This window comes from Marmota flaviventris, chromosome 5, assembly GCF_047511675.1.
Source record: "Marmota flaviventris isolate mMarFla1 chromosome 5, mMarFla1.hap1, whole genome shotgun sequence".
Taxonomy (NCBI): domain Eukaryota; kingdom Metazoa; phylum Chordata; class Mammalia; order Rodentia; family Sciuridae; genus Marmota; species Marmota flaviventris.
The window spans coordinates 160,303,967-160,324,761 of record NC_092502.1 but is presented as its reverse complement, the minus strand read 5'-3'; positions in this window follow the sequence as shown (position 1 = coordinate 160,324,761).

Below are 20,795 nucleotides of genomic sequence, written 5' to 3'. Positions count from 1 at the left end.
ATTCTGGAGTTAGCCAGTTGCCTTCCCTCATCTTCTGGGGAGATGCCCTGAGGCTCTAAACTCTCAATCTACATCTGTCCAGGTGACAAGGCTTCTGTGTCTCCCCAGGTGTTACCACCCAAACTGTTTCCCTGGGCAGGACAAAGGGCTAAAGAGGAGAAGCCATGGGCTCTTCAGCTCTCTGCCCCGTGCCTGTCAGGGTGGAATGGTGTGGGCAGCACAGTTGTTGAAGTCCTAAACAGATACGTTAATTCCCCAACCCTCAGAACCTGCCAGTGTGACCTTATATCCAAACGGGTTCTTTACAGATGTGATTAGTGAAGACGAGGCCACACTGGGTTAGGGTGGACCCGTTTCAATGACGGCTGTGTTGTGACAAGAGGCAAATCTGGGCTAAGAAACCCAGAGGAGAAGCCCCATGAAGACAGGTGGAGGCTGGAGCTGTACAGCCCCGGAGGAAGGATGCCCAGCCCTGTAGGCCACCTCGTGGCCAAGGAAGAGGCAAGGAAGACCCCTCCCCTAGGGCCTGGGAGGGAGTGTGGTCCCCTGGACACTGTCGTCTCTGACTCCTGGCCTCCTGAGTTGTGAGAGTGGATTTCTGCAGGTTTAAGCCTCTCATTCTAGGAGGCTTTATTGGGGCAGCCCTGAGGAACTAGGAGAACGTGTGACGGGTGACTTTAGGTGTCAGCTGGCCTGGGTTAGGGAATACCCAAGGAGCTGGTAAAATGTTACTTCTGGGTGTGTCTGTGCAGGTGTCCTGGGAAAGACCAGCATTAGATCAGTGGACTGAGCAAGGAAGACCTGCCCTCCCCCAGTGTTTAATTTTGTTGTGCAGAAAAATTGGCGACCAGATCATGGGTATGCTGTAGGCCGCAGTGGCGCAGGGAGAACATCCTGGCTCTGGGAGGCTGCGGGCTGGGAACCAGCTCCCTACACCCACTGTCCCCTGGTGCCAGGTGCCAGCCACTAATTCCACACAGCCTGTGGCTGTCCCTTTTGCCCAGCACCACTGACTTTGGCTGGACAGCCGAGGGGCCTGGCAATGGGGCAGCTTTGGGGTCATTGTCTGGAGGCGTGCTGGCACAGAGTTTGTGTCTTATCGTCTTTTTGATGGTAGCCTTGCTCACAGGTGTGAGGTGACAGCTCACTGTGGTTTAATTTAACTCCCTGGTGATCAGGGTTGATGAGCAGTTTTTCATACACCACTGGCATTTTTATGTCCTCCTTCTGGGCTGTGCTGGCCCCGTTCTGCTGACTGATGGCCAGCCAGTGCTGGGCTGTCCACCTCCTCTCTAGCTTCCACCAGACAGCTATCTGGCCTCTTATTTATCTGTTTATTTTTTTACTTGTTTTTTTTTTTTTTTTTTTTTCCTTTTTGCAGTACTGAGATCAAACCCAGGGGTGTTCTACTATCCAACTACAACCCAGTTCTTTCTATTTTTAATTTTGAGATGGTCTTATCTTACCAAGTTTCCCAGCCTGGCCTTAAACTTCCCATCTTCCTGCTTCAGCCAATCCTGCCTCCCTGACTATTGATTTTATACCTAATACAAGGGTTTGCTGTATTTTACTTTAAATGGGGCCACAAAATATCATTTTTGAAAAGCTCCACTGGAGGACTAAACAGCGTTGTGTAGAGCGTTCTGGATGTTGCCTCCCGTGCCTGATTAAGGCTGCCTTCCCTGACTGTGTGGCTAGGGCTGACCGGAGGGGCAGCCTTGGGAATCCCCGGGCCTGGAGCTGGGCCTCATGGTGTGGGCATTTGTCCACAAGGAACCGCACGCACTAACACGGCACAGCACATTGTTCAGAGGTGACTGGAGCACATGCAGTTGTTCACTCTCGGAAGTTTCCTCGTGTTGGGAACTGTGGGGTGGACATGGTGTCCTGCTCTTCCAGTCAACCACAAACGTGTTCTCTTGGCCATTCCCTGGAACTGTCTTTGCTCAAAAGCCTCGTCTATCTCCCCTCCTTGCCTTGCTTTCTCTGCCTCCCTCCCTTCTTTTCTTTCGACGATGCACAAGGAAGTTATCTCTTTGGCGCCCTGATTTCGATTCCTTCAGCTATATACACAGAAATGGCAGTACTGGATCTTTTGGAAGTTCTGTTTCCAGTGTTCCGAGGAATGTCTATGCAGCTTTCCATGATGGCTATCTTGATTCGACCAGTAACTCACAGGAGTTTGCTTTTCTCCAACCCTTGTCTGTCATCTTCGTGATGGTAGCCATGCTCACAGGTGTGAGGTGACAGCTCACTATGGCTTGATTCAACTCCCTGGTGATCAGGGTTGATGAGCAGTTTTTCATTGGCATTTTTATGTCTCCTTCTGAGAAATACCTGTTAGAAGCTGCCCAGGTTTTGATTGGGTGACTTGCTTTCTAGTTATTGAGTTCTTCATAGATTTTGCATATTAGTCCCTTTTCAGATGTATGGTTGCAAAAAATTTCTTCCAAATTGTGGGTTTTATCTTCAATCTATTAATTGTTTCCTTTGTTATGTAGAAGTTTTTCAATTTGCTGTGATCCTGTTTGCTAATCTTTGCTTTGATTCTCTGTGCTTCTGGGGCCATATCCAGTAAATCTTTGCCAAGTGCAATGCCATTTCTATTTCTCCTATGTTTTCTTCTAGTAGTTTTACAGTTTCATGTCTTGCAGTTAAGCTTTTAATCCATTTTGAGTTGAATTTTATAAGCATTGTGAGATAAAGTTCCATTTTTTTTTCTTTTGCATATGTATATCCCATTTTTCCATCACTATTAGTTGAAAATCACTTGAATATCTACAGATTTGATGCATCTGCCTCTGAAATTCTAATGCCATTGTTCATAGGAATTTTTAAAATTGTTTTTCCTATTTCTATGAAAATATAAGACTTTAAATTGCCAAGGCAATCTTGAGCCAAAAGCAAACAAATGCAAAAACCTGGAGACATCACACTACCTGAATTCAGAATTGGATGCAAAGCTGGAGTACTCAAAATAGCATGGTGCAGGCATAAAAACAGACCCATTGCCCAGTGGAACAGGGTACAGAACCCAGAAGTCAATACACCCATATGTTTGATTCTCTTCCTATTGTTAAAACCATGCTTCTCCTCTTTTCAGAAATCTGTGCTCCTTCTGAACTTGTTAAACTCAAATTTCTAAGTTGCTCAAGTAAAAAAAAATAATGGAAATACCAGTGCCTCTCTCTTCTGCTTAGGGGAGGCTGAAAGGTCTTTGTCAAGGAGGGCTCAGTGCTGACCCTTCATTACCCAGTGGCAGCCCCAGGGCCAGTCAGTGGTCACTCCACAGGGTCATCCCAGGATGACCAGCATTTTCACCAGCATTGGAGTGGGGCCTGCAGAGAGCTGGTCTTGCAGACTGTTGGCCTTCAGGACCACCACGAGGGGCAGGGAAGACCAGAGGGTGAGACCTTCTCTTTATAAGGAAACCTCAGAACCTTGGGGGCAGGCATAGAAATGACCATGAGATGCCTTTTAACAAGGCAGAGATGAAATTTACTTTTTAAATAGACAAATTGAGAAAAATCCGGAACAAAGGTAAAAGACAAAAATGAAAAAGAAAAACAGCCCCGCACAGACACCCTGAGCCTTCATCTGCTAACAGAATATTGGAAGAGCTGTTTCCTCCCAGCGTCTCCTGGACTTGACTCCTCTTGGCTTGAGTCACATCAGTGATGAGTGAGGCGCATCTCAGTACTGTCCAGTCTTACGGTTCTTCTTAGGCGGTCATTTACATTTTCAGTTCATGCTAGAAAATGGATTTCCCTCTAGTATTTTTCCTCACAATTTGTTGGTAGTATGAAGTCAGAGTGTTTTCTGTTGGTATTAAATCTGACCACTTGCTGAGCTCCCTGTGTAGTTCTGATGGCTTATTTAGTTTACTTATTTATTTGCAGTACTGATAATTGAGCCCAGGGCCTTGCCCATGCTAGACAAACCCCTACCTCTGAGCTGTACCCCCAGCCTGTTTCAGGTCTTACAACCTTTTCCTCCAGGTTTCCTTGTCTTTCCATTGGTTTCTTGTTAAATCTTAAGTTTAAGTTCCTAAAGCTCAGTGAACGTTAGGGAGCTTACTGGCCATCATTGTCTTCTTTCTGATCTCCATGGGAATGCTCTTTGAGTTTCCAATATGATGTTGCCTATTGATTTAAGATAGCTATTCTATATCATGCTAACCAAATACTTTAAAATTTGTTTTCATCTGCAAAATGTCAAATTATATGAAAAGCCTTTTAAGCATGTATTAAAATATTTGTTTTATTATTCGCTCTTTTGAAGTTACAGGTTAATATTTTAATAATAGATACTATTAAATTACATATTGTATTTTGCTGGAATGTGCTTTTAATGTACTGCTTAATTAAATTTGCCAGTATTTTAGGATCCATGTGTCTATTTATATACCAACCACATTCGACATCCAGCAAGTGTTGTTATCAGATTATATTAGCTACTTAAAAGGATTTTTTTTTTGTTTTTGCATTTTCCTGTGCTCACAGTGTCATTAATGATCATTTCCTTGAAATTATGAAAGAATCACCTGGAGATTTATTAATATGTACTTGTGGCCTTTATTAGAGTCAGCTTCTTTCTTGAGAGCAGTTTCAGATGTACAGAATGCAAGGACAATAATGTTCCTGCAGAACCTCGTGCCATGTCCTTGAAGCCTCCCACCAGAAAGGCAAGGCAAGTTGGTTGCAGGCAGTGACCTGGTGGGGTGCGTTCAGGGGCCAGCTCCATTCCAGATGCTCATCACCTTAGTTTTCCCTCCTCCCTCCTCCCTCCTTGTTACGAGTTCCTGTCCAAGATCTCGAGGTCCATTTAATCATGTGTCTCCTTTGACCTTGGAAGCCACCCAGATCTCTTTGCTTTTGGTGAGTCTGGCAGTTCTGAGGAGCCCTGGTCAGGATTCTTGAAGGTCCCTCAGCGGGGATTCTTCTCTGTTTTTTCCCATGACTGGACTGGAGATGTGGGGTCTGGGAGGACCACCCAGGCCAAGTGCCGTGACCATCGTGCGGGTCTGTTAACTGACTGCTGGCCGTCGAGGCTGGCCTTGGTTAGTCGGGTTTCTGCACTGTGGGGCTGATGTCTGTGCTCTTTGGATGGAAGTCACCAGGTGCAGGCACACACAGGGCGAGAGTCCTGCTGCAGTCCCTTGAGGGCAGGGTAGCTCCGTACTTTATTCAGGATGCTTCTACATGAGACACTTGCCCCCTCATTCCTACTTAGTTATCAATTCATTCAATTATTTGTTTTTATAAGTATGGGCTGATGGGCATTAATCTTATGCTTTGGTTTCCAATCCTAAATATGGTTTTATTTTGTTACTCAAATTGTTTCACTTTTTGTCCTTGGGGATGTTTTCTGTTGACTCCTGTGTCCTTTGACTTTGTTTTTTTTTTTTTTTTTTTTTTTGAGAATTTCCTTGTTTTTTTTTTGCATTATAAGATACTCCAGGCTCATCTTGTCTAGGAATTCACCATTTCTCTAAGGAGGACTAGTTCCTTTTCATTGCAGAATGATATTAGAAATTAAAATGTGGGTTTTAAGTTGTCATCTTTTTCTAAAATAGATTTTAATGACAAATATTTGCTATCTTGTCTCAAATTGCTTTAGATCATCTAATTTTTTTTGAAAATCATCCAGTTTTTCAGAGCTTTTAAATATAATCAGCATATATTCATACAAAGAATCTTTAAAATATTAGTCCTAAATTTCTTCTGGTTTTAAAGTTCTGGGGTTAGTTTAGTAATTCTACTTCTTTTGTTAACTTCTGATTTGATTGTTATTTTCTTCCTCCTGCTTTCTTGAGCAAAATTGCATTTTTCACCTTTTAAAAATATTTACTCTTTTAAGTAGATATATTTAGTTCATATTTATTCTCCCTAATAGTTAAAGTATTTAAATAAATAGAATTTTAAATCTTTTAAATACTACTTTGACCCCATACTCCAGAGTTCGATAGGCCGTGGTTCTAATTAAAATGACTGACTTTTTTTTAGAAAATTGACTTTGGTTTATTATTGAACCCAAGAAGTATTTGTGAGGATGTTCTAAAGTCTCCTGAAGTGTTTTATTGAGACTGTTATTAGTATCTATCTTTTCCTCCTATGATAAGGACACTTCCTGGGATGGTGATTCTGTCTCTCTGTGGTACCCTCAGAACCGAGGGCTTACCTGATGAGATGGCTAAGGACAATATCCATCACCCTCCTTCCTCTTTTTCCTCCTCTACCTCCTCCTCTTAAAGAGGAAAGTCCTCCCTCTCAAGAAATGAATTAGATGTTTACCATATTTTCCATTTCTATCTCCCCAGGTGGAAGCCAGATAAAAAAGTCTTGGTGGGTTCTTACCGTGGCGTTGACATTTCCTGAATCCTTGGTTTCAGCACATTTTGATCTGGTTAGACTGAGAGCCTTGTGTCCTGCTCCATTTTCTTTTTGAATCAAAATTCTTTTTATTTCAATCTCTGTTTTCGTGCAGCTGTTGGGGACAGGCTGTTTGACTCTTGGAGACTTCATGATTCTATTCCTTGTCTTACAGACAGTCCCTCAGGTTGACGCACAGGGTCCTTAGTGTCACTTTCACTTTTGTCTTGAGCTCTGCTTGGCCTGGTGTGACTGGGGGGGGCGGTGGTTTCGTGCATACCTCCGGACGGCTCTTCATTCATTTTCTTATTTCTCACTTGTCTGCTCTGTTTGATTTTGTCGTTGTTTTCTATAAACAGCACATAGATCCTTGTGATTTATTAAGCCCATTTACCAGCCTTCGACCCCCTCACTGGGCAGGGCTTACCTGATGAAATGGATACTTGCTAAAAATTGGTTTCAACAGTTTCAGTCTCTTTCTCCCCCTCCCTCCTTCCTCTTTTTCCTCCTCTAACTCCTCCTTTTAAAGAGGAAGGTCCTCTGTCTATAGACATGGAATAGACGTTTGCCATGTTTTCATTCCCATCTCCCCAAGGTGGAAACCAAATAAAATAAAACAAAATAAAAACTATGTCCCCAGAACCCTTTGAGCCAAGCTGCAGCCGGGTGACGTGGCTTGGCCCATGGATGGGATAAATGCCTTAGATTCTGAACAGTGCAGGTAAGGACAGTGGCTTCCTGAAGACCTCGCTGGTGTGGGCAGCAACCGGATCTCTTGATTGGAGGGTCTGGAGGGGGGCAGTGGTACTTGTCATCCTGGGGCTGTTGTCAAGGCAAGTGACACAGTCTGTTCTGGGAGCCACAGGTTTTGTTTCCACTTGCTGGAGACCCAACCTGACTCCTACTGGAACCCGATTCCTGTCCACCTTAAGCTGGTCAGTGTGTGGTCTCAGCCCACAATTAGACACCCCAGTTGATACTGGGGCTGAGAGCATTGCAGCTCTCACAGCGTCACACAGGCATGTGGAATGCACAGAAGGAAGTGGCCTCCCGGCCAGTGGCTCCCACAGCCCGGGACATCAGTGGGACGCAGCACCTGGGCGCACAGGTATGAGGGTGAGCACGCCTCTGCCTCTGGGTGGCCTGGAGAGGGAGTGGTCAGCTTTTTTTCCTGGGTTGCCTGGCAGTGTCCAGGGCTTCCTTTGTGACACTGCACACAGAGGCTGCCCGCTGGCCACCTGCCCATCAGGCCTGGCAAATATTACAACAGGTCGTCTCAATGGACTGCGTGTCTGTGCCTTTCAGTATTCTCAGGTGGGACTCATACCCCATGATGTTGGTATGAGGAGGTGGGCTGTAGGTGGCCCCTTGTGCTGGGACTATGTTCTTTTGCGTGAAGGTACAAGGAGACCTCTGAGTCTGCAATGTGAACGAGGCCTCCCCAGAGCCACCATGGTCTCGGACTTGCAGCCTCTGGAGCTGTGATAAATAAATTCCTGGTGCTTATCAACCCTCCAGTTCACAGGATTCAGTCATAGCAGCCCAAGCCGACCAAGGTGCTGATGGCACATTTGCATTTCAAACAGAGTACAGGAATCCAGTAGTCTGTTTGCCATTTGTTTAAGGACTCAGGCTTCAATCAATGCATGACACAGCCTCACTGCTAAGCATGGTGGCCTCCCTGCAGAGTCGGTGATGGCGGAGGCCTACGAGCACTTGTGAGTGAGTCCCCAGGAGCAGCAGAGTGCGAGGTAGCTGTCTACTTCCAGTTGGTGCAGAGGCTTACATTCCAGAACAAAGCTCCCAAGAGTTCTGTGGAACTATGCAGCCTGTTCTGGAACAAAGGGTGGAACAGGTGGTGTGTTCTCTGAGGAAATGATTTAAAATCTGTTCCCGTATTTTATCAAGGAAAAGGAAACTTTCCCAGATCAAAGCATGCTTTGTGGTACAGTTGCCAGTGTGATCTGGTTTTCTCCGGTGCACCACACGGCTCAGCTCCACGGGGCACCGCCATATGAGTGTCCTGCACTGGCAGCAACAGATCCCCACAAACTTGATGGCTTTAAACAACGTGCATTTATTATCTCATTGTTCCATGGTTCAGAAGCCCCCCATGACTCTCCCTGGGCTGAATTCCAGGTGACATCAGGGCTGTGTTTTTTTTTTAGAAACTCCATTTCTCATCCACTTGCCGTGGGTCGTGAGCCCTCCATCGTCACAGCCAGCTGTTGTGCTCAGTCCTGCTGACGCTGCCATCTCCCTGGTCTCTTCTACTTCAGACCCTCGTGGTTACACTGGACCCACCTGGGAAATCCAGGGTTCTCTGCTCATCTCAAGGTCAACTGATTAGCATATTTAATTTCATGAACTGTGATTCCCCTTAACCATGCGATGACCTACCATTAGCCTCTGGAGGGACCTAACTTCCCAGCACCCACGACCCTGTCCTCCAGTGCAGCACACACTGTGGCTTGGCCGTCACTCAACACCTCCTCACGTCCAGGAGCAGAGCGTGGTGTATCTAGGTCTTTCCTAATGAACCCTCCTGCACTGATGCTTCTCCGCCCTCACCTTTCTACGTGGCTTGCTTTCTGCACTCTGACCTCTGGTTTCATATCTTTCCCTGTTCTTCCTCCCGCCTCCCTCCAAAGGTTGTGTGAAGATGACATGCCATGATGGAGGAGGAGCACGGCCACCTAGCATGATGTCCCCAGGAGTGGCTGAGCTCGGGGATACCAGCCTTTCTGTGGTTTTTCTCGTCCCCTTTACAGTGGATCCCCAAGGCGTTTGTCACTCTTGCTCTCATTGACGAAGGGTGGACCTTTTCCCTCCTGTTCCCATGATCCCTGAGCTCTCAGCTGTCCTCTTGCTGTCTGGTCACACCATGTTTTAAGAAACAACAGAGGGATCCAGACGACTGGGCCTGCTGGAGGACGACCAGTACAAGGGATGGATCCCAGGGCACTTGACCACCGAGCAGCAACCCCACAGCCCTTTTTAGTATTTTATTTAGAGACGGGGTCTCACTGAGTTGCTTGGGGCCTTGCCCTTGCGATGTTACTGAGGCTGGCTTTGAATCCGTGCCTCCGGCCTCGGCCTCCTGTGCCTGGGTGCAGACCTGCGTCCAGCTAACACACACGCACTTACCTCATTTGGGATCCAACTATGATCTCCCCTCATCCATCGTTAAGCAGCTGCTCATTCTGAAGGCTCTCCCTGTTCAAGTCCCCGAGCTGCTCCCATTGCCACACATTCCACTCGAAGGTCAAGTGGCATGCAAGGTCACCCCAAGGCCCTGCTCTCTGGTTCTTCCTTGGTCCTTATGCATCTTGCTTCCTCTCACCTATCTTAGGCTGCCACACCCCCGCCCTTCTCACCAAAATTCTCCAAAGAATGGACTCCTGTCCTCTCCCCGGCACCCACTTCTCTGCATTCCTTGTGCTTTCAAAGGCGGGCATTGTCCCCTCTGTGGCACTGGTTCTCTCCCACCCAGTGATGTCTTTTACTCCTGCTTGGCTCAGCTGGGGCTGCTGTCGCTGCTCACTGACTTCCCTCCCAGGGCTTGCTCCTCCCCGGCTTCCATGACACTGGGAGCAGGTTCTAGCCTTCACTGCTGACCCTCTGCCTCCCCTGGGACCTCAGACTGCTCGCCCGGCACTTCCCTGAGGCCCCAAGCTCCTTTTGCCCTTCTTTCTCCGTCTCTCTTCATTTGTGGTTTCCACCATTGCTTTGATGCACAGGCCTCGGAATCTGCCTTGTGAGTCCTGCCGTTGGTCTGAGGTGTCCAAATTTCAGCCTCAAACTCATGTAGGGCAGAAGCAAAAGCAGTTTCCCCTTTTTATTTCTACTTTCCGGAGCACTTCCTGTGATTCCCACTGAAAGAAGCTGAGCCAGGGCAGTCTAGCGGTGCTTTAGGAGACATTCTTTCGACCACTGATTCCGCAATCCATGATCAGTCTCCGGTTTGAAACCCTCCAGGGTTGGCAGCACTCGGCGCTGCTCTGTCCCTGGGTGGCCCTTTCCTGTCTAGCCCTTGGTTTCCTTTTCTCCTGGGAGCCCTGTTCGCATGCCACATGCCTCCTGGTTCCCTTGGCCACTGTCAGTTCTACCCAGGTGCCCACAGAGCTTCCCCAACCTCAGCTCAGCTGCAGCCTCTCTGGGGTGCTCCAGAGCAGAGGGTGGCCATTGTGTTCCAAAGGCCCCAAACACCTGGGATACCTGTGGCACTGGCCAAATGGGATTCATTTTGTTCCCTGCTAAAATATCCTTAGGATTCCCTGTTAGGAAGCGCAGTGGAGCCAGAAAGCAGGAGTTATCAAAAACCTGTCCCCTCCCTCACCCGCAAGGAAGTCCTGGATGTCACCTCAGCAGGCCTCGAGATTGTCTCTTCCTCTCCAACTCTGGGGCCATTGCTGTAGTTCAGGGTGTCGACAGAAGCCTCCCAACTGGTCTCCGGCTCCAACTCCCCATTCCACAAATGAAGGTGAGCAATTGCCAAAATGCCAGTCCTTCCTTATCCCTCCTCCGATTAGAATCATTAGTGGGGATTTCCTCGTTCAGGTGAAATCTAAGTGTCTTAACGTGGTGTGTATTGGTCAGCTGTTGCCACTAAGATTCTTCATAGCAGAACATCCCCACAGGAAGTGACTTGCAACAACAATCCTTTGCTCCCCTCTTCGCACGCCTGCAGTTGGACAGTAGTTGCTGGGCTGGCGTCTCTGCTTCAGGCTGCAGGTCATCTGTGCTTGGCTTGAGGCAGTGGTTTGGGCTCTGCTCTGCTCAGCACTGTGCATGGCTTAAAGGGGCAAAGGTCATAGGGCATTCCTCCCTGGGAAGGTACCTGGAGGGCGAGCTGGGGAGGATAAGCTGAGGTCTGGAACCCGCACATCACAACTTCTGTCCACTTATTGGCTAATGGGAGTCACATGGTGAAGTCCGTCACTGACGGGGCGAGGCATTCGCCCATTCTGGGTGAATTCAACCCGTTCTGGTGGGAGGTGTGCAAAGCCACAGGGCACTGGGGCACACAGAGCTCAAAGACAGAGACGTATGAAGATTACTGGACAGTGACTCTACTGGCCCCGCTGACCAGGGAGAGATCTCTGCTGGCCTCTGCCTCCCCAGGCCCATCTGTCTTCCTCTGGCCTCCAGCCTACACGCTATGTCCTCACCACTGTCCGGCAGATGCTGGACACCTGCCTCTTCCCTCCTTGCTTCACTCATTCCCCTGAGAGAAGTTCCCCACCCTGCACCTGGAGAGCTCCTGGGACTCTGTACAGCACCGAGGAGTCTGCCTTGAAGCATGCTCACCCTTAGCCTGGCTCAGGTGCCATGACTGTCCCTGTCACACCGGGTTCACTGCTCTCCACACACTTGTTTGGAAATATTGCTTATTTTCCATTTTTTTCCTGGAGCATTGCAAGCTCCTTGCCTTTGGGGCCCTTATTATCAGCTTCTTGCATAGAGCCAAGTCCTTTCTACATGCTCCAAAAATATTTTTTTGAATAAATGGGCTGATGTGTGCACGGCCAGCTGCGGCTGAGCACTCGTGTCATTATCTGCTTAGCGTATGGAGTCCTAGAACACTACACAGTCCACCTGAAAACACATTGAAAAGACCACACACTCACAGCCGTCGACAGAACAATGGTTCTCTTCTCTGTTGTGATTATCCTTTAATTGCAAAGCTAATTTAGACTTGAGAATTGTTTTTCCCCCTCTCACATTTTAGACCAATTTGACTGTTTTCTTTTTTTGATTTTTTTCTTTTAATAACATCTATATGGGTGACAATTACAAAGCAGCCTGTGATTATTTTTTTCTTAGATTTTGCCTGAGGTACAGAGCAACTGTATTTCACCTATAGAAGAAGCTCAAAATAGATCCCCTGTTGCATTCCCAAATTAATTCAAATTCCATCCAATTTTGAATTAGTCTTATTGTACCTCAGAAGCTGCATGGATTATTTTATTAGAAACTGTTCCTTAATCTAATTAAGCCACATAAACCTTGATCTGTCAAAATCTGAATTTCATTTGTACAAATGAAGAACTTTAAGGATGTAAAACTAAAAAAAAAAAACACGCTAGAACAAATGCAGGGATTTTAAATTTGAGCAACATTAGCTCATTTTAAATTAGAAATTTTGTCAAATATGGAAGAGCTTTATTACGTTCCAGCTGTTTCTCGCTATTGCTGTTATTTTTGGTTTTGTATTTTATTCATTCGATGCATTTTTGTAGTGTCAACTTTTTGTTAGGCACAAAGACCAAAACCTGTGGTGAGCCTGTCTCCTCCTCTTTGCCAAGATGTTCCTGGTTCCCAGCCTGTGCTCTGCTTTACTGCCTTGGGTCAGGAACGGAGCCTGTTCAGTCAGAGGGGTGTCCCAGTGGCCCTTGACTGGAGGATAGTGATACCCAACACAGAAGCCAAGTAATAAGGACTTCAACCCTAAGGGCTTATCATCTCAGGAGAAGTGGGTGGCAGACAGCTCAGGCTGGAGGCACAGCACCCCGATGTCCTCAAGGACCAGTCTCCTGCTTGGTCACTCTCAGCATGTGGCTCTTTTTACCAAATGCAACTCATGGCCCAAGAGGCTGTGAGAGTTCCGGCCATCATGCTGTAATCTACGCAGCAGGAGTGGGGGTGGGGAGAAGGGAACAGGACGCTCGTCTCACATCAGCCCCTTTAGTAAGACCCCTAGAAGCCCCCCACGCTCTCACACTGAGTTGAGCTTAGCCAAGTCCCAGGCCACACCCTGTTGTGAGGGCAGATGTGAAGCGCTGTCTTGGAGCTGGGTACACAGCTTCCCTGAATGGGTGCAGGAATCTGTTACCCAGGGACGAGGGGGAGGGACGTTAGGTGGACAGTAGCCATCGCACCACAAAGCCTGCTGCCTCTCTGTGGGCCAGATAACACCTGCTCATGGCTTCTAACTGCTCCTGTGGCTCAGATGTCCACAGTGAAGTGTCCCTGGAGGAGCAGCAAGGGTGGTGTGCGGGTGATGGCGTGTCCCCCGGCTCCGTGGGAACCCTCCTGAGGATCTGCTTCTCCTGCCTCTGGACTTGGAGGGGCTGCCGCGTGGCCCCTCGTGGTAGAGGGAATCCTGTGCTTCTTCCCTCTCCTCCTCTCCACCCAGGGCCCAGGGGTGCTCTGCTGCTCTCCAAGGGGCAGGGACTGCTCTGGGCATTGGGGACACAGCCCGGGACCACCAAGGTCTGTTCCCTGGTACTTCCAATCTGAGAGGAAAGGGACCAAGGAGCACACAAGGTCACTGGGTAGGGGGGAGGTGAGGTGAGGGCCACTGGGTCCCTCAGGGCCCAGATGGAAAGATGGTCCCCCTCCTCAGGCTGCCCAGCAAGCACAGACAGGCTGTGACTGGGAACAAGTCACAGTACGGCCAGGTAGAGCCTCCTCTGGACATCTGACCCTAGGGCCCCTTCTCCACCTGTTTGTCCTGATCAAGGAAGAGGAATAGAGGGCAGTGGGGTCAGGGTACAATTTCCATAGGGTGTCCATGGAGAGCCTAGAGAGAACGTAACAATGAGTGGGTGTCTTGCTCATGATGAGGGTGAGGGAAAGAGTATTCTGGTCAGGGTCGACAGTTGTGCAAAGGCCCTGAGGTGAGTACTTAATTGACATATCCAGGGAATAAGGAGGCCAGCATGGCTGAAGCAGAGTCTGAGAGGAGGGTGGCAGGAGATGAGGTTTGGGAAGTGAAGGGGTTGACCCACATAGGGGTGTAAGGGTCTGGAATAAGGACTCCCAGTGAGAAGGGATTTGGGGTGTGTGTATATGACACGATTTGATCATGCCTCACCATGGTTTCTCTTGAGAACAGTTCTGCCAGTAGAATACCTAGTAAAGCCTGGATGAAATTTTGAGGTTGATTTTAATTTTCTTAATTATTGATGCAGAATTGATCTGGTTATTTCAGAACAGATTTTTTTTTTAAAAAAATAAAAGCATGTTTAATATTTTTTTCCTTAGACTTTGAGAGTTTGAGACTATATTGGCTACTGACGGGTGTCACCTGGGAGGCTGGTGGTGGGTGCCAAGCCAGAGGGAGACAGTACGGCCACGTGTATTCACACGAAGGTCACTGCGACACGCATTGCGGGGCTCTGTGGAGGCCACGTACCTGTGGATGGACTTCATGCTTCCCCCAGAGCAAGATAAGCAAGATGACATGGCTGATCTGGATGGGAGGAGACGTAACAAATAGTGTTCTGTACATTTAAAGGGAGGTGACACACAGTACCCACGTGAGCATCCACAGACTCTTCATCACATATATATTGAATGAGTTTTCCAAGCTCTGTAGCAAATGGCCACAAACTGAGTGGCTCACAGCAGGGCCTGACCATCTTGTGGTTCTCTAACTTGGAGTTCTGGGTGGGTCCAGCTGGGTGCTCTGCACAGGGTCTCACAGGGCCCAAATCAAAGACTGACCCAGTGAGCTCTACTCTGGAGGTTTGGAGGATGGATGGTCCCCTGCAGTTGTTAGAGTAACATCCCCATCTTCTTGTGGGTTACTGAGCAGGGCTTGCCCTCAGCCCCTGGGTTCCCCTCAGCTCCTAGACAGTGCCCTCTGGTTCTTGCAGGTGGGCCCTCTTTTAAAATATAGGTGATTCGGGTTTTGCTAAGGTCAACCGATCAGGAGCCGTTTGCCAGTGAAAAAAAAGTTTTCTCTCCCAGTCCCCCAGATGAGGGGTAGCACATGTCACAGCCCAGATGACTCAGGGGGGAAGCACCAGGGTCAGTGGGAGGCAGAGGACATGGGGCAAGTGTGGGCAAATGCCTTTGTTGTGGTTTTCATGGGTAGGAACAGGTGGGGCGGGAAGCGGGCTTGGGATTGGCTGGTGCATATGGTTTCAGCACGGTCTGGCTGTAGAGGCTGTCCCTGTAGTCTGACACCTGGCCCAGGGATAAGTAGGGCCAGTGCATGCGACCCCAGTGTGAAAGGTTAATGTGGGAGGTGGTTGGGTTGGGCTCTGTATTGGTTGGCTTGCCTTTAAAAATCATGCTCCAGAGAGGGGTTTGCTCTATTTAGGAACGAGTTAGCAATAAGGGGAGCAACCCCTCTGGGACAAGCAAGGCCCCAGATGGGAAAAGGGAAAACATCAGCATACAGTACAGAAAATAAAGGCATGGTCAATACTGTCCTCTCCATGTTGAAAGCCAGTTTAAATCTGAGATCCTCCTGGGGTAACAGGAAGCACCTGTGTCTACTGGTGCACTGGGGAGACGATTTTCCATTACTTAATGACTTTAATCTCTCTCTCTCTCTCTCTCTCTCTCTCTCTCTCTCCTGGAGAACATGTAAGGAGACTAACAGCAGGTTCCTAGAGGGTATGAAGGTTGAGACTCTGAGTTAGCAGTTTTCACTGTGACAAGTACCTGAGAAAATCAACTTGGAGGAGGAGAGTTTTATTCCACCCACAGTCTCAGGGGTTTCAGTCCAGGGTAGACTGGCTTCATTACTCTGCAGTTGGGATGAGAGAACTCCCCTTATGGCTAACTCTATGGAACATCATGGTGGAAGGCTGAGGTGCATTTGTGGTCTATCTCTCTCTCTTCCTCAGGGGCGAACAACTTCAAACCTTGAGCCAACCATTTTTCCCAGTTTGCCTGAGAAAGTTCTAGGGATAGGCAGCTTGAAACAAAAAACAAATCAAAACCAGAACACATTGTTTTTTGAAATGGTCACCCATTCTCTCGCCTGCCCTCAGGGGCGAGCAATTTCACTTACCTCCGAGCTTCAGGCGTCCCCCGCAAGGGCCACCAAATGCCGCAGTCTGGCTGGGCACAAATCACGAGCCACTCAAGCAGGAACAAACTTTATTTCCGAACTCCCACAGCACTCCACACACGCTCCCGAACGCCACCCACGCGGCTCCTCCAGGAACACACCACACACCAACCGGAACTCCCTCCCCCGGGGTTGCGCGCGCACTCACTCTCAGAACCCCAAAGTAGCGGGCGCCAAGGCAGCAAGAGCCATCCTACTACCGGACAGTAAAGGTCTAATATACAATTGAATCAATCCAGCATCATCTTAATGGCTCGTCTCGCAACCATTACTTCTGGCAAAATGCCAGGGGCCATTCCGACTGGGCTGTGGCTCTCAACAAAGCCCGTTGAAGGACCATGTTGCTGTCATTCAAGCAGCAGTGGAACAGCATATTGCCATGATTCCCAAGCTTCTATCCTGCGGTCTCCACTACCTTCTAAAAATGCCATGGAATTATCAATCCATTGATAAATTAATGCACTGATGAAGTCAGAGCTGCCACGATCCACTCATCTCTCCAAAGTCCACCACTGAACACTGCTGCACTGGGGACCACGCCTTCAACACAGGGGTCTTTGGGGAAAACATTACATCCAAACCATATAGACCCTGATGGGTAAATTCTCCCCTGCGTGGAGTCACCTGAGAAAAATCTTAGGAAACTCTCCACTGTGTGAATTCTCTGTCTTCCCAAAGCCTCATTATTGTGAGAATGGAAACTGTGGCTCAAACCCAGAAAATTGGTAGTAACAGAGCAATTCATTAATTAAGGTACTTATTTCTTCAATTATCAACTTTCATGTGACTGTTCTAGAAGCTTCCATAGTTCATTACTATTACTATTATTAGTCCTCTCAGCAAGAGGAAATGTTTTGAATGTACTGAGTTGATCTGAAAGGCAGTGATTTTTTTTTTTTTTTTAATGACTCACAGGAGTTCGGCCTCATTGATGTTAAGAACATTGGCCATTCTCTTTAAGTTCCAAACCACTGTATATACTAAAATCCATCATTGTTCTAACATGGAGGGACTGATGGGCCACTGTTGTAATTGATTTAATGTCTTTTTCTCAATTTTAGCCTGTTTCACATCTTTCACATCCTACTGTGGAGGCCTACTGAACAAGGGGTCTTTAGAGGGTGCTCCATGAGGTCCCCACGTACCCATGGACATGGGTCCCTCTTGTTGGTCCCCATGGATCTCACACTTAAATTCAGTAATTCCTTCTGTGCATTGCATAATGTTTATACTGCTCTAAATTATGCAACAGTAAATTATTTCAGCTCAAAGCTAAAATAATGAAAATCTCTTTCTTCCTTTCCTGCCTGAGTTAGGAATCAGTTGAGAAAGAAAATAGGTGTCAAATAGCAGGAGCTCAAACTCCATTAATAATACATGACTTTCTGTGAAAAGCAATTAGGTCTGCAGGGATGCTGTCTTGCTCCCATACCCTAACTTCTCATCTAATCACCCGGTCCCTGAGTAAGCCCTCCCCTGCAAGAAAGCCCTTCCAGCCTGGTAATAAACAGCCCACAGACTGGATGGTGTGCTCCGGGGAGGCAGATGGAATGTGGAGTCAGGAGAGGGAGGCCACCCCTCAGGCATGCCCGGGAGAAGCCCTTTCCTCTCTCCTGGGCAGGCTGGGCAAGGGGTGGGGCAAAGGGCCAGGAGTAGTCCTCCCATGGTGCTCCCTCTATAAGGAATCAGGTAAGGCAAGGGTGGCTGTCCCTGGTAGCCTCCAGGAGAGAAGTCAGTAGCCATCTAGTTATTGTGCTTTTGGAAAAGCAGATTTGGAAACTTTGGTTCATAAACATGGTTTTCACTAAAGAGGGACTCAGTCCAGTCTGTGGATCTCCTAAGATCTTTGCATTTTCTCTTTCTTCTTTAGGTCTTGTGGATATATTTTGTGACTGGGTCCAGCAACACGTGGTAGAATGTAGCAGTCAGGGTGTGTGTGTGTGTGTGTGTGTGTGTGTGTGTGTTTTGACATGCTGTGCATTAAACAACCCAACATCAGTGACTTGTGAGAGCAAATGATTTTTCCTGGGTAAGGAGGGCCTACGGGTGCTGGACATGGCAGGGCTTCACCGTGTTGGGTTCAGTTCTCCTCCGTGTCGTTCTCATTCTGGACGAGAGCCACCTGGATCATGCTTTTCTCTTGGCCAGGAGGGCGCTGCTGCCCGGAACCATGGGGGAAGGAAGGTGTGTGACAGGCCTGTTCTGTGAGCCCAGGCTCCAGGCTTCCTCTTGGACAGACCCGGCCAGCTGGAGGAAGTCAGAGCAGGGGAGATGCCCCCGGCTCTACAGCGAAGCAGGTCTAGCCCCCCTTCCAGCCGGCCACGGCAGACTGACTCCCTGGGCACTGGCCCCAGCCTCGGTCACTGGTTCTAGTAAAGCCAGTAGGGGCGGGGGCAGGTACTGTGCAGGGCAGGCGCTCTGCACTTTAGTACGATGCACTCAGCTTTTATTAAATAAAGTGTCCTCTGGTGAGGGCGAATCTCTGGGGAGATGAGCTCATGTCGTCTGGCTACGCTGCCTCCTGACCTTCTCTCCCAGGGTGAGATGAGCGGGCTTGGTGCCCATCCTAGACATCCCGGTCTTCCTCACTTTAGCCCTTGACGTTCCCAAGAGGACTTAGTCCAGAGCGGACGGTGGCTCATTTAGGAGTGTAGAGGGTAGAGGGAGATGTTCCAAGTCATTGGCTGGAGGGCGGCTAGGGCTGGGTTCAGAGGTGTCAGTAATGATGCTGTGACTTCTATAGAAATCCCACCCCCAGTGGAAAGGTCAGCCCACTGGACACACTTGGTAGCATGAGGAAGCCTGGTGGGTGGGTGCAGGGCTGTCTACCCACAAAAGTAGCATATTTTCACATAAGGTGCCCAAAAGTGCCCGAGAATTTTTTTCTTTTTTCTTTTTCTTTTTTTCTTTTTTTAGTATTTGGGATGGAACCCAGGCCTTACACATGTGAGGCAAGTGCTCTACCACTGAGCCCCGTTCCATCTCTTGGAAATATTTTCACATTCTGTACATCAAGGCCTGTTAAATTATTTCCCTTCAAGTACAGAAAATAATCTAGAATAAAAATAAATGAAGCCCATGCCCTTTAAAGACGTATGAGGTTAATAATCCAATCTTTATGACTAAGGCAAAACGGAATGGACAAGTGAAAAAAATCTCAGCAGGCACTTCTGAAGTACCAAGTAAATGGGAACTTTCTCCAATTACGTGAAACACAACAGAAATGAATATGATAAATTATCTTTATGTACAATGTATAAATTGCATTATAAAATATTTGTGCCATATATTATACAATGGGCATTATAGTATAATATTACACAATGCCATATTGTGATGTATGATATAATAGAAATAAATACCTTTACAATGCAAAGCCTTGCTGGAATTGAAGTTTCCAGAACTTGGCAATACTTAGAGCTGGCTGACGTGACGTGCATGAAAAGCCTGGTTTTCCTGAGAGGCAGCACAGAGCAGAGGTCCAGGTGGCTTTCCTAGCTTCATGACCTTGAGCAGGGGCACAGTGGTCCCATTATTGGGGGTGACAGACCTGTCAGGACTGGACTGGCGTGAAGACTCACAAGTTAGCACAAAGGAAACCCATAGAACTGCACCTGGCTCAGTCCACGCTCCTGAATATGGGCCACTGTAGCTATATTGAAGCCTTTTTAGGGAATCCTGTCCATGTGCTTAGGGACAGGGCTGTGTGCAAGACCTATTCATTGAAGTCCATCTCTGCCTTGTTCAGGCTGGAAATGATTGCATTTGGATTTGGTGATGTGCCTTGAATTAGGCATTTTCTGACTTCTTACAACTGAACTGGGCATTTTGTTGGATAACAAATTGGGAAAGATGTTTATATATGAGTTTGGGAAAGAAAGTTCTGGGTCTGTTGTAGAGGAATTAGGTGAAAACTAGGAAATAGAATACTCAGCGTCATCAGGATTGCTTTAGGAACTTGAGGCCTCATTGTGTTGTAAGCCCACAACACCGTGTTGTGAGGTTTCTTCCTGATGTGGAGGGTGACACAACTGTTCTGAGGTTAGAGAATAAAATATCAGTTGAACTGGAAATAAAATTCAAAACAATTTAGTAGGCTCAGGTTTGCTACTGCTGTTGTTTCTTCCTTTTATCACCTCCCCCGCCCCCAAAGTAGTACATGCATCTGGCTTTACAGTACGTATGTGGGCAGTTGGTAGGAAAACTAATTAAGGGAGCACAACTTTGCCGTCTTGAGGAAGGCTGACAGCTCTGATGGGTCTCAGGGGAGCAGAGCCTTGTTAAGAAACTGTCTTTTTCTTATTGCTGTTTATTTGATGTCTAATTCATGATGTGGGGTGTGCAAGCAGGATATCTGCCTATTCTTGAAAGGGTGCAGAGGAGATAGCTCATTTCTGAGTGTTAATTTTTTAATTCTGGTTTCCCCTTTGCTCACTCAGCTTTTCTATCTCAGTGGCCTATTTTTTAAAACATCTTTTACTGGTGGAAAAATTTACCATTGTAACCATTCTTGAGTGTGGCGTTCACCGTCACTGGCTCCATTCACACAACCATCAACATCACCTCTGTCAAAAATGTCTTCGTCTCCCACCGCTGCAGCCTGCGTCTGTAAC